Below are 15,079 nucleotides of genomic sequence, written 5' to 3'. Positions count from 1 at the left end.
AAAATTGTTTTATGTGGTAAACAATTCGGTAATTTGTAGAGATAGATAAATAAAAAATTTTATATTAAGGTTTTTTTTTCATATGTACGTTAAATTAATTTATCAAAAAAAAAATCTAAAGAGTTTTAAATTAGCAATAAATAAATTATTTTTTGCTTTGTTTTTACATTGTTAGTTTTTAAATTACATTTAAATGTCATTAAAACTTTTTTGGGTTATTTTCGTGTTCATTTAATCATGTTGTTTTATTACGACGACAAATTGTTTACGCTCGGTTATACAACATGTTCGTCATGTATCTATGTAAATTGTTTTGTCAGAGATTTTTATTTAGATTCTTCAGGGACATTTATTTAGATTTTTGAATATTTTGTATTTGCAAAACTATCGTAAATTGTAAGAAATAAAACTTCACAACCTAAATTATGTAAAAATGTAAGAAATAAATTCTCTTTAAATGATTAAATCTGATTTCTTTGTTAATTTTCACAAATTATACAATGCCATTGTTACGTTTATAAGTATTTTTTTCTTACATGAAAATTCTATAAATCAATGACTTAAGAATACCAAATTATTTTAGATCCTCAAAAATAAAAATTTTGAAAGAATTCAGTTTTCAATTTCCTTTGGTCTTTCCAGGGTAAAAAAACCTAAAAAAAAAAAGGAAAAAAACATACCACAAACGTAAGCAAAAACTTTTCCTTCTCCCTCTCACTGTAAATAAAACCGTGCAAAAGACGAAAAGTTAACACGTTTTTAAAAAAATGTTTTTCCCTATTTAGGCGCCTTAATTGTTAGCTCTCTGTATTGTAAATAAACAGACTTTTGCAAAATAATTATAACAATATGCCGAGACAACTAGAACCATATTTAATGCAGAAAGTCGAATTATACATAACATTTCAAACAAAAGAAAACGTGTTTTAGCTAACCATTTAAACAGTGTACTCCAAGGAAATAACTTCATAAGTGGCTAGAAAAAGTCGCAATTTCCAATTAGGAGGTGGCGCTTGCGTTCAAAATAAACTTGAAGAAAAAATGAAATAAGCGAAAAGTTTTTGCAGTCTTCCAGCAGCTTTTTATTAATGATGTAAAAGTTGTAAGAGCTTAAAGATAATATCCACTAAATGTCATAGTAAAAGCTTTTTAGCTTGACACCACAAAAGAGTATTTAACTTGGAAATTCATATATATGCATATATATATATATATATATATATATATATACATATACATATATAAATTAATAAAAAATAAAAAAGTAGAACAATTTATATATATATATATATGTATATATATATATATATAAATTAATAATACTTATAATGATAATAATAATCTTTAAAAAAAGTTGCAAAAATAATATTAATAAGAAGAAAATTTACAACACTACAGCAAAATAAATTAAATATAGAAAAAAGAAGGAAAGAAGATTTAAACAAAAAAGGTTATAAAACTGTTCAAAATCGAGAGAAAAATTATACATATTCTTATATTAATGGAGTGACATCAAATTAGTATTGAGTGGCATCAAACTGATATTGAGTGACATCAAATTGATATTGAGTGACATCAAATTGATATTGAGTGACATCAAATTGATTTAATGATAATAATAATAACTACAATAACTGTATTTTGAGAGGAAAAAAAGAAGTTTAAAGAAAAGTAATTGAAGTCAAAAACAAAATTAAACAAAATTTATGTAAACAGAAAAAATATAAATGCACCAACAATGACACCAACAATGACAACAACAACAAAATGAAAAACAGCAATAATATAAAACAACAAAAAATGTTTGATGACAACAAAAAATGTTTGGTTACAACAAAAAATGTTTGATTACAACAAAAAATGTTGGATTACAACAAAAAATGTTGGATTACAACAAAAAATGTTTGATTACAACAAAAAATGTTTGATGACAACAAAAAATGTTTGATGACAACAAAAAATGTTTGATTACAACAAAAAATGTTGGATTACAACAAAAAATGTTTGATTGCAACAAAAAATGTTTGATTGCAACAAAAAACGTTTGATTACAACAAAAAATGTTTGATGACAACAAAAAATGTTTGATTACAACAAAAAATGTTTGATTACAACAAAAAATGTTTGATTACAACAAAAAATGTTTGATTACAACAAAAAATGTTTGATTACAACAAAAAATGTTTGATTACAACAAAAAATGTTTGATTGCAACAAAAAATGTTTGATTGCAACAAAAAATGTTTGATTGCAACAAAAAATGTTTGATGACAACAAAAAATGTTTGATGACAACAAAAAATGTTTGATGACAACAAAAAATGTTTGATTACAACAAAAAATGTTTGATTACAACAAAAAATGTTTGATGACAACAAAAAATGTTTGATTACAACAAAAAATATTTGATTACAACAAAAAATGTTTGATTACAATATTTTTATGAGTACTGGACACCTGCCCGAATATGGTAATTTACCTTGCACTCTCTAGCACTTATGTAAAATATCTCTTCTCTTCCCTCAGAACTACAACGGCCTGATGTGTTCCAAATAAGTGGTAGAACTTTAATAGCTTCCACTGCGAAACAATGGCAAAAGTCTTGAAATAATTTAAAGCTGTGGTGAATAATTTGGATTAAAATGGAATAAATTCAAAAGAGATAATAATGCTGAACAAGTCGTACAACCGAATAGTCGAACACTTTCGGAAAAGTTAATCAATTTTAATCGATTTGGCACAGAAATGCCTGTCCGGTCGGACGCCGAACATGGCGGCCATAAAAAAGTCGGACAATGGTGGACATCGGACAAAACATTCTACAATCAGAACCGAACATTTTGATCACGGACACCGTTGAAAATTTTTTAATTCAAACCGATCAATCATCTTGTAAAATATTTTTGACTCGGTCGCACATCGGACACAATTTGGCCCATGTCCGACCATCTCTAGCTGTAGTAAACTAAGTTTTAAAATTTTATAAGCTTACGGGATTAGTTTATATATTTAAAATATTTTACACTAAAGCTTTTCGAAAAAAAATATAAAGTAAAGATCAGCCTTTATAATACACTTATAATCTGGCTTTAAAATAACGTGGTTAATTTTTAACATTTAATACTTTTATTTTGTACAAAAAGTGCCACATAGTTTAGGGAACCTACGAGAACCTATATTGAATGCTTGAACTTGTAAATGTAATATGTGTACAACCTATTTGAACTATATACATTGCCTCCAACATCCCCTTTTGGGTTTCTTTAACATTTAAAATAATGACTTATAGCCTATGTCATTTGCTTGAAATCAACTTTTATTTCTCGTAAACAAAAATACATGTTATTTTGTTTGTTATTTTATTCAATACAAATTGCACTGTTAACCTAACTTTTTTTTTAATATAATATAAGAATTGGTGACATTTACGGATTTATACAACAAAATAAACTAGTTTTTATGATATACCATTCTTTTCATTGAAATTAACTGTTCTAGTTTCTGCAGATATTAAACTAGAGGATTTTGAGTGAAAAACTTTATAAAATACAATGTAAAAAGTTGATATCTGCAAAAAATAATAATACTCATTTTGAGAGAAGTAATGAAAGCTGGCTAGCTCAAGATTTTCAATACACCTACAGTTCATTAAATGCAACATCATCAGTTAATGAAGTTGGGAAACCATGTCGCTCTTTCGAAAAAGCTTGTAACAAAACAAAAAGAATAAGCTTAACAATGTTTTTAATGTTTTATTTAGCCATAAACTACTTCAACATCAACATGCAATATGCAACATGCAACAAAATTGAAACTAAAAAGTGAGTTTAAGTGCAAAACCGGCACAAAAATTTCTATTATTTAAAATAAATACCCATTAAACCTGCTTAGATATATTCATTTGATGAAGCTTTACCATTCATAATTAATGGTGATATATCAAAATCAACATACCAGATTCTAAGAAATGGTGCTTAAAAAAAGGCTTCCACATATATCCTTTGTATAATAGTATAGGATCTTCAAAAGCTAAATGCTATTCCAAGAATATTCAAATGGATGGCTATTCAGTACAAATACCGCTAAAAGATTTTCTAAAACACACTCTACAGGATATAGTATTTAGAAGTAAGTAGAGGATATAGTGTTTACAAACAGGTAAGTTAAAATGAAAATAGTGACGAATGAAGAGTGCCTGTTGATTATTTGCGTAGTACCTTTAGAACTCAGTAGACTTTATAATAATAAAAACGTTGTAATATTATCCATCCAGAATGTGCGGCTAATAGATTAAAAATAAAAAAATACATTTTTATATACAAAGATAAAGTATTTTATATACGTTTTGAATAAGTCTGTAGATAAATAATCTACAGACTTATTCAAAACGTCGTGGGCATATAATAATATCAATAATAGAGTTTCAAATCTATATATTCATTTGTATTCTCTATATATTTCTAAAAATTTATCAATAAATTTCAAACCTTTTATACAATATCGATAATAGAGTTTCAAATCTAGTGATAAATTTTCATTTTTTCTGAAGTGCGCATTTTTATCTTTAAAGTTTGTTGCATAAATTTTTTTTTTAGCTTATTCCACCAGAAGAGTTTGTTATTCAGTTCCACAATATTAAAAAGTTATAGGATTTGAAGTTAAAAAATTGCAAATCCGCGTTTTTAAAGTTTTATCAAGTTTGTTAAATATTTAGCAACTATTTAACTAAAATTTATAATAAAAGTAAATATATCTTAATACAAAGTGATTCTTTGGACATTTAAAGGGTTTTAGTAAAAAAAAAAGATCAAAATAATTTTTTCCACCATATGTCTAATATCCGGCCCACTGTGCATCGTCTAATTTTAAATAAGAACCTATTATTAGGTACGCGTAAATCCGGATTTTATGGAACTGTTTTTTCGGCCAAATTCTGTGATACGCTTTATCAAGTTTGTTTAAAAGTTGCATGGTATGAACTTGTTCTGCTCTGTTATTTTTTAGAAATATGTATCAACATAGATATTTTTTGAATACTAGAATTACGGAACTTTAATTTTGCATGGATTTTTTGATGTAAAATTTTATTTATTATGAATTTGATTGTTGTTAAAAATTTGCTTGTTTTTTGGACATTAAGTATATATCGAAAGAATGGTGGTTCATTTTTCTAATATATTTCTTTCACCTTTAATAACTTATTTTCTTACTACCTGCCAAATTTCATTGAAAAAAAAAGCATATTCAGACACCTTAATAATATACTCCAATTAGGTAAAAGTTTGTTGTTGTTTGGACATCAAGTATATATCAAAGGAATCCTGGTTCATTTTTCTAATATATTCTCTCACCTTTAAAAACCTTTTTTCTTACTATCTGCCAATATTCTCAAAAAATAGTGATTCGTTTCTTAAAACATCTCAATAAGTCACTAAACATTTTAAGATAGAAACATGTAAAAATCAGGTTAGGCGTCTCATAAATAAATCATTGAATTGGTCTAAAAATTTTAACAGGGCTGAGGACAGTATGCGTTTTTTTGAATTTTGCAATAAACCTTTTTTGTATTATCATCAGGCTTCTCAGATGTTTCATATACCAATTTGAATGTTTTATTACCTTTAACTAGTTGAACATCAACATCTGCAGGTTATAGTGAATGAAACGTAACTAAATATATACTTAGAGAGAAAATAGGCCCTAAAAACAAAAACTAAAAGGTAGGTTATCTTACTTGTCTTCTCGGTTTGCTAACTCTTACAAAAAACGTCGGAACAAGATAGCACTATTAAAAGCTGAATTAAACAGCATGCCAAATCAATTACGTGTTCCAAGACAAAATGTTAAACAAAAAGAAAAAATTAAAGTTTTAAGGGCAGAAATAAGAGATCTGAAAAAACACACATACACAAATTACAGTGAGCATATTCATCACTTTAAAGCTTAAAAAAAAGCTTTGAAATTAAATGAAAAGCATAGTTTAAGGCAACTCAAAACTAAGTATAATGCTGCTGTTTTGACAAGTAACAGGGTAATTGCTAGTTTGGAGAATGATTTGCTCCAGGTTAAGGAGGAAAGAAATATAATTATGCTAGAAGATAAAAAAACATAATCATTACAAATTAGAATAATAATTTATATTATGTTGTTGTGTAATATACCAACAGGTAACTTTCCATATCTTATGAGAAAAATAGGGCATTATATGGGTGTTATTTTTAATAATATTCCTCATCGAAGTACTGTTGAGCAAAGCGCTCGTGAACTTGGCAGTATTCCAGATTTGCAAGCAGCAAGCAGTTTCATGTTGCTCTGCATTACAGTCTCTTGAGTGTGAGAGTTGTTAATTATTTGGAAATGATTGTATGGCAGTTAAAACTGTTTTTTGGATCACCTTTGACGTCTTTTGTTCAATTGCCATGAACAAAAGACGTCAAAGGTGATCCAAAAGGATTTGTAAATTGTTTAGATGAAAACGATCCATTACAAAGTATTATTCCTAGATATCGTGGAAATCAGTTTCATATTCTTTTTCATACTTGTTTCATTTTTATGAAGCATTACATTGAGTTTAAATATTTTCTCACTGTTGGAACAGTAAAATGTAAAAGTTTGCAAGCAGTTCTAAGAGGGGCATTTTGTAATAAAACTGCTATAAAAGAAATGTGCGTACTTGCATTGTTTGGAAAACTCTCTATTGAGCCTTTAATGAAAAAGTTTTATGTTTTAGCTGAGGATGCAACTTTTGATCATGTTTCTGGTAGTCAGTAAATGATAAAAGTTTTGCTAATAGTTACAAATTATAAATCTAATCCAACTGCTCATTTTTGCAGAAGAACAGATTTTTTGGGAATACTCTTGCCCCTGACATTTTAAAATCAATGTATGCTCCATTGCTAACCACTAACAATCGTTTATGCTTTATTAATAACCAGCTTAAAAAAATGACTTCTGCTTGTCATGATGCTGTGCAAGTTATCTTGAAGCGACAATATAAAAGGTATTTCTCACTTTCTATTACAGAGACACTAAAGGAGGTAAGAGACGCAAAAGGGAGGAACTTAGTTAATGATGTTGTAAATTTGTTTTTTTAAATAGTTTTTTACTAAATGAACACTATTTTTAATAATTTTTATTAAACCTATTTCATATTTTAAATTTTAAAAATTAAATTTACCAGCTTCATTCACGTCATCACTGCCATCTGGCACCCAGAGTGAAAACCAAGACCTCCTTGATAAGTTTTTTACTGTGTTTTAATTTTTGTTTTTCATTTTAATTTTTTGAACACTCATTTAATTTTTTTGTTTTAAATATAGACTTGTCTAGGAGTGATTTCTTGGTTTGGCGCCAAAGCCACCCTGGGCCTAAATCAAAAAGGGCTTTCCGCATATGGGCCCAAATGGAAGTAAAGAAATGCCTCATTTTAAATACAAACCTCCTGGTGGCAGAAGGGATGGCAGAGGATTCAGGAATTTAGTTATTAACAACTATAAATATACTTATTAATAAGTTTATATAGATTCACTTAGCTGAACCTATATACACTTATTATCAACTGTTTTTGTATTATCAATTGTTTTAACTTGATCAAAGAAATTAGTCACAAACTTGTCTTTATAATACACATAGTTTGGCTAGGAAGCTTCAGCCGGAATAATCGAAGGATTATATGGAAAGATTCTAAATGATTTTAATCCAGATTCAATATTAGCTTTTGTCATACTTTTATTCCAGGCTCTGGTTAAAGTCCTTTAAAATTGGCCTTGTTAATTATAACCCCAGGGTGATTAGACATCAAATCCTGGGCTGCTTTATTATACAAAACTTTGAATGGCTTAAATACAGTTCGATCGCAAGGTTGTAGCCAATATGAGCTTGTATAAGCAGGTAATTCAACAATTTCAATTCGGTTTTGCATAGCCATATCTATTAACTCTACGAAATTGTGGGAATTGTGGCCATCCAAAATTAAAACTTGTGGACGTTGTGGTCCGATATTTTTTTTAAATGTAAGCTCAAACCATAGTTTTGCAATCTCTTGTTTAGTTCATCCAGAATCAATTGGACTCTTATTTAGTCCATCTAGATTCACTTGGACTCCAGTTGGTTCCTTCAGGAGCATTTAGAACTTGAAAACTTTGAAGGGATTTTACTGTCTTCCCTTTTGGAATCACATGAGGTGGTAAGGCTCTTTCTGCTGCATTCACACAAACAATTAGTGGTAGAAAATAAAAATCTGTCAAATCTTTGTTTTGAATTAACAATAAATGTCCAATACTTTACAACTTCTTATTGTAAAGTTGTAATCTTCTATCATAAAAAATAAAAAAAACGGTGTCGCGTTAAATAGGGTAAAGTGACCAAATTCGAGCCCGAGACCAAATTCCAGCCACATTTTAAATTTAATATTTCTGTCTTGGTTTCTGCTTTATGTTTATAAATGCGACTTTTTTGAGACTGGTATGAACTCAGCCAATAAAAAAAAAAAATTTAGTTGGCGGGTGTTTATAACAGAAGAAACATCATAACAAATATTTATCTCAAAAGTACTACTTTAGATTTAAAATATCATGTAAGCATCCAGTTTGAAGCTTATAAGCATTAAATATTTATTACTTAACAAAATGTTAATTATTTCAACTATAAATATATTTCTTAAAAAGATCATTTTAATTTTATAATTATGCTGAGTCATTTCTATAGATTATATTTCTGAATTAAATGCACCTGGGTAGAAAGACCAAAATCCGGCCAGGTATAAACCTTATTCCGGCCAAGGTCGAAATTAGGTTCACGAGTGTCTTAAAGTTACTCATACTTGCAAGATATTTATATTCTTTTAATTTATATTATTTGCAAGATACTTATATTATTTTATTCTTTACTTTATGTTACATTTATGTCCTAAAAGTTATCAATCTTAAATATATGCATTTATTTAGTTGAATATTTATATAATATTTTCAAAGTATGAGGATGATGATTTAAAAATAAACAAAAGTCTAAAAAATTGAAAGATATCATATTGTTTCATGTAGATTACTGCTGATTAATGAAATTATATTAAAAAATAATCTTTAATTAAAAATATTATTAATTTATAGTATAAACTTTTCATTTTAGAATGGCTGATAATAAAAAAAAACTATAAAAAGAAACAATGTCATCCAACTCAAGGTAAATATGTAAAATATAAAGAGGAAGTGTTACTTGAAGCTATAAACAGTGTTATTAGTTCACCTAAAATGTCTGTTAGAGCTGCTGCTAAATTTTTTAAAGTACCCCTGGCAACTTTGCAGAGCAGGATAAATGGAAAAGTTGAGATTGGTGCAAAAGCAGGAAGAAAAAATTTAATACCACTTGATTTTGAAAAAAAGTTACTCAATTTTTCAGACAACAGAGCTAGGATGGGCATTGGTTTTGGAAAAGAACAATTCATGGTATATGCCCACAAGCTTGCCAAAAAATATGGATATTTTTTTAAGAATGGCAAATCATCTAATAAATGCCACCATTTATTAGATGGCCATTTTTAAAAAAATATCCATATTTTTATACTTATACTACTTATAAATCGACATAACAAAAAAAACTCTTTGACAACCAGAATCAACAGCAACAGTTTGTCATCAATGCATGAATCCGATAAAAGTGGCAAATTATTTTAACGAACTTAAAGAAGTCATTAAAGACTGTCAGCCTGAAGTAATATGGAACATGGATAAGACAGGGTTGCAGCTAGACTAGAGAAGGAGCACAAAATTGTTGCTGCAAAAGATACTAAATATTTATATATGAGAACAAGTGGAAGCCATATTGTAAATTAGTTTCATAACTCTAAAAGGTAGACAACCCAGCAAACATGCTTTCATCGGGCCGTGATGCGTAAAGCCGCCGCCGACATGCCGATGCGTGTCCACTGTAAAATAGGGTATTCCCCCCCCCCCCCCCCAAAAAAAAAAAAAGACTATACCCTCAAATGTTTGGTATTTGGACTGTAGAAAAAGGAAATACCCATATGTTATGGTTCATCTTGTCGACAATTACAAGATGTGTATTTTGAAAATTTATAGCAATTTTTCCGTATTTTTGTTACTTTCGCTTTTGTAATAATTGTTATTAAAAACGCATTGTTGTTAAAATCATAGAGAAAGATTTATTAGATATAGATAAGAATGTTTATAAATCTATCTAATAGATTTGTTAAATAATTTTAATTAGTGCATAAGTGTTCACAATATCAATTTTTATTTGTTTTTAACATGGAATGTTCAAAAACGAAAATAAAGGAAAGTGCAAAGAGAAAATACAACTGCTCTATTGGTCCAAGAAGAACTGTTTACCTTCTTAATTATCCTATAAATAAATTGCCAACAAACCAACTGCCTTCTGTGGGAAATGTGTTGAGATATTATCCATTTTTGAACTCTGAAAAAAGCTACAGATTCAGGCCGTCAAAGTTTCTCATTGCGTATCCACAAAAACGTCTTGGATTTGAACTAGTGTGTTTTGAAGAAGTTTGTGTTAATCATTTTGGGATCAATTGTGTTGTTACCAAAAATATCAAGGAAGCCAAAATAGTAGTATGTCAATATGTAGTGAAAATTTAGATCGATTTGAAACAGGCGACTGCAAATTTGACTCTTCAACAGATAATGAATTTGACAAAAAAGTTATGAAGAAAAAAAAAAGGTAGTTGTGAACTACTACGTTATTAAATACAGTTTTTATTTATAATCAAGTATTTATTTTATTTACAGAACAACTTTATTATTAATAGAGAGATGTTAACTCAACAACAAATTTAAATAAAAAATTTATTTATTAAACACTTTTAGATTAAAGAATATGACTAAAATAACCATAGAGCTTACTTCTGATGAGCTTATTGAAGCAACCTCAATTGTAGCAGCAAGATATAATATTGGAATACGACCTCAGACCGCAATTATGTGTGCCATTTTTTCCAAATCTAATGTTAATTTTTAAGAAATAAACATCTCTAGGCCTTCTGTTCACAGACAACGGTTTCATATAATTCAGTCAACAGGGGATCTTCTAAGAAAGCAAATAATTGATTTACTAAAAGGTTAAAGACTAATTTTTTGATTTTGACATTAAACTAGTTAAAGAAATTTCAGAAGACTGTCAAATATCTGTTGTTTATGACAGATTGGCTGTGAGTGTTAGTTCTCCAGATGCTCCAGATTGCAACAATATATTGGTTGGGATCGTTCAATTAAAAAATGGTACTGGAGCATGCCAGGCAATTAAAGTAATAAAATTGTTAGAATATTACAAGTGTGTTAATCAACTTTTTGCTTGCTGCTGTGACATAACCAGTAGTAACATGGGAAAATATGCTTAAGCAATTCAATTGCTAAGCGTAAAACTCAACCTCCCTTTAATATGGTTGTTATGCAGGCATCACATATATGAGCTGCATATGTCTCACATCATGGAAGAGCTCACAGAAAAGACAAAAGGCCCCCATAGAGCATTATATTTAAAGCTAAAAAAAAAAAATTGGAACGAACTTCTGTTTGTACAGAAGTGAACACTAAATAATATTGTAAAAATGAGTTGGGATAACCTAGAAGTTGATTCAGTGTTGTACACTCTTGCAAAATGTGCCCTTACTTTCTTTTCAAAAGCTCTGCTTAAAAATAGTTTTGCAAGAGGTGATTATAGAAAACTTTCCCAGTTTATTGTTTTTTTTCTTGGTGGAAATGTAACTAGTTTTAAATTCCATCAACCTAGCGCTTGTCATGAGGCACGTTTTATGGCAGACGAATTTTACCTCCTTACATTGGAAATGACATAAAACGTTGTTAAAATAAAGACAGAAAAGAAAGAAAAGGTACAGAAAGGAAGTTTTTTACCGCCATTTCTTTATGCACCATGGTTTTTAAAAAACTTTCAGTCTTCAAAAGAACCCAAGAATGACCTTAACGCTTTCAGGACAAGTCTTAAAACACAAGAGCAATACGATGATCAGTTAGGACAGTTTTTAACAAAGAGTATAAAACGATACTCCTGGTACTTATCTTCTCAGCTTGTTGTGTTAGCAATTGGAGATCGTGACGTTGAAGATAATGAATAAATAAAAATTATTAATAACTTACTTAAATTTCTGTGCCTACATTCCATATTGGGTATCCTCAAATTATTCCATTTCTTGATTCCGAAACAACACTATCTGTTCTGGTTGGTCCAGAGTCTTGGTATCTTTTTAAAATTATTGGAATTTTAAAAAGCAAAGTTGAACAATGGGTTTACGGTGAAATAAAATCTTGGGATAATACTGAAGTTTTCGTAAGTTATGTTTATTTATTAAATATCTCTCTACTAACGACTACTAACGACTGCGCAGAACAAAACATCAAGCTTACGCATGTTTGTGAAGGCATCTACAAATGACTATCAAAGGCAAAATATAATGCTTGTTGCAAAAGATCATAGAAAAGAGTTACAAGCCAAAATGCCGGAAGATTAACTTTTAATTTATAACTGTTTTCCCATGCGTTTAATAAAAAAAAGTTTTTAACATTGTGATTCATTTTTTCTCACTGTAACGGTTATACTGCGAAATAAATTTGTAAGTTGGGATTTTTTATATTTATTAAAGGAAAATTTTTTCAGTTAATATACGCGTAAAACCGTAAAAAAAGTATAAATCTCTCTGAATTTATAATTACACATCTAGCAAAGTTGCTAACTTTTGATCAAAATTTTTTATATATTCTATCTTTATAGACTAAATCACATAGTTTGGAGGGTAAAGTCTCTTGATTTTCAAACTCTCATTATTTTTTGGGACACCTTATTGTAAAACCTAATGCGGCTTGCCGCCATTGCAAAAGCGCTGAAGGTCTGCTATGCTATTTTTTTTGGCTTGCCGCCGCTGGCTGAAGAGCGGCGAAACACTTAGTTGTCAAAACGTTTTTAAAATGGCATGCCAGCATCGGTAAGTACATCGCGAAACGCTGTAGTTTTACCAACACAAAGCTAGAGCCTGCAACGTGGTTCAAAACAATCGTTTATAAGCTTCGACATACAATGATCTATTTAAGGTCTATGCAGTGAATAGTATAAATACACTGGAAAATAAAGTAATTGTTTTATAACAAAGTTTTATAGCTATAAATTAGCGGATCATAAATATTAAATATTTTAAAAGTGTTAAATAGTACAAATTCTTACTATATTTTATTTAAAATTATTAATTGAAGTTATAATTTTGTGGTAGTTAAAAACATATGATTATATGGTATAAATTTAAATGCTTGTTTCAAATAAAATATTTTAATATATATTGGTGACTTGAAGTATTATTTATTTAAGTATTAGCTAAAAATGATACAATAAAGTACACTGTGATATTGCTTAATGAAAACAATAACTTATTTCTTGTTATATTTATAAGATATATATTTATTTATAATTTAACTATATATAAATGTGTGTGTATATATATATACATATATATATATATATATATATATATATATATATATATATATATATATATATATATATATATATATATATATATATATATATTCTTTATTAAAAAAAAAAAAAAAATTAGTATTAAATACACAAACTTTATTTTACTACTACTAGCGATACACACATTGATTCAGTGAAATAGGGGGCGTGTGCCACCGATCCCTCCAACCTAAAAATATAATCAAATTTTTAAATACAATTTAGAAAAAGATTTAAATTACTTTTATTTAAAATAAAATAAAACAACATTAACAAAATTCCAAGATGCATCAGAGGATCCATTCTTTCTGTAAAAAGAGCGTTTAAATCCCCCTTCCCAACCTAAAAATAATATTTTTAAACTAAATTATTTTGAACTAAACCAATTATTAATTTTTGGCTTGGCTTTTAGTAAATGATTAAAATTTTAAATTCTATCAATAAAAAAATAAATCAATGAAACAAAATAGTTTTTAACGATAGACACGACGAGAACGTAAGCCAGAGCCGTTTATCAAAAAAATTGCAAGTCACACCACTTGTTGTACTTTTTTGCAAGTCACAACACTTGCTGTACTTTTTTACAAGTCACAACACTTGCTGTACTTTTCTTGCAAGTCACACCCCTTGCTGTACTTTTTTTTGCAAGTCACAACACTTGCTGTACTTTTCTTGCAAGTCACAACACTTACTGTACTTTTTTGCAAGTCACAACACTTGCTGTACTTTTTTGAAAGTCACACCACTTGCTGTACTTTTTTGCAAGTCACAACACTTGCTGTACTTTTTTTTGCAAGCCACAACACTTGCTGTACTTTTCTTGCAAGTCACATCACTTGCTGTACCTTTCTTGCAAGTCGCACAACTTGCTGTAATTAATTTATAAATATACTGATAATAACTTTTATATATATATTTATAATACTTAAATCACATAAGTAATATTAATATTGGTTTCTACTATTACATAAATAACATTAAACCACATAATAAAACAGCAAAATTATGAAAAAATCAACTCTCCTGCAATAACATCAGGAGCAAGCTGGATGCTGGATTTTTTTTTATGAGATGGTCAACAGCTTCTGAATCAGAGTCATCCTTTTTCCAGTAAGAAATGGTATAAATTTTGTCTTCTTTTCTCTAATTTACTTTTTCTACTCACCCATCATACATGACAGATTTGTTATGATCTGTATCAAACCATTCATGACAGACTTCTTTTCCAACAATTCTTTTATACATTACATCATATAAGTCATCTAGTTGTTTAATAGATAAGTGCTTATATAAATTTTTCATATTATTAAAAGATAGAATACGCAGCTCTCACTCCAGCTTTTTTGTCTTTTGCATGTCCGTCTTTTTGAAATCTCTGCTCGTAATGCAGTGTGTTTCAGTCGATTGTTTATTCTTTTTTTACGAGCTGCTTGCATTGACCACTTCACTATATTTTCCCTATATATATGGTAAAGATTATCTAGGTAATATATAGTTCTATTCTTTTTTGATCTTATTTTGCAAGATATGTAACAAACTGTTGCATTTGGAGACCTTCCTTTAGCTTCACTAAACATACCCATTAA

Source organism: Hydra vulgaris, chromosome 06, assembly GCF_038396675.1.
Source record: "Hydra vulgaris chromosome 06, alternate assembly HydraT2T_AEP".
Taxonomy (NCBI): Eukaryota; Metazoa; Cnidaria; class Hydrozoa; order Anthoathecata; family Hydridae; genus Hydra; species Hydra vulgaris.
This window is presented reverse-complemented; position numbering follows the sequence as displayed.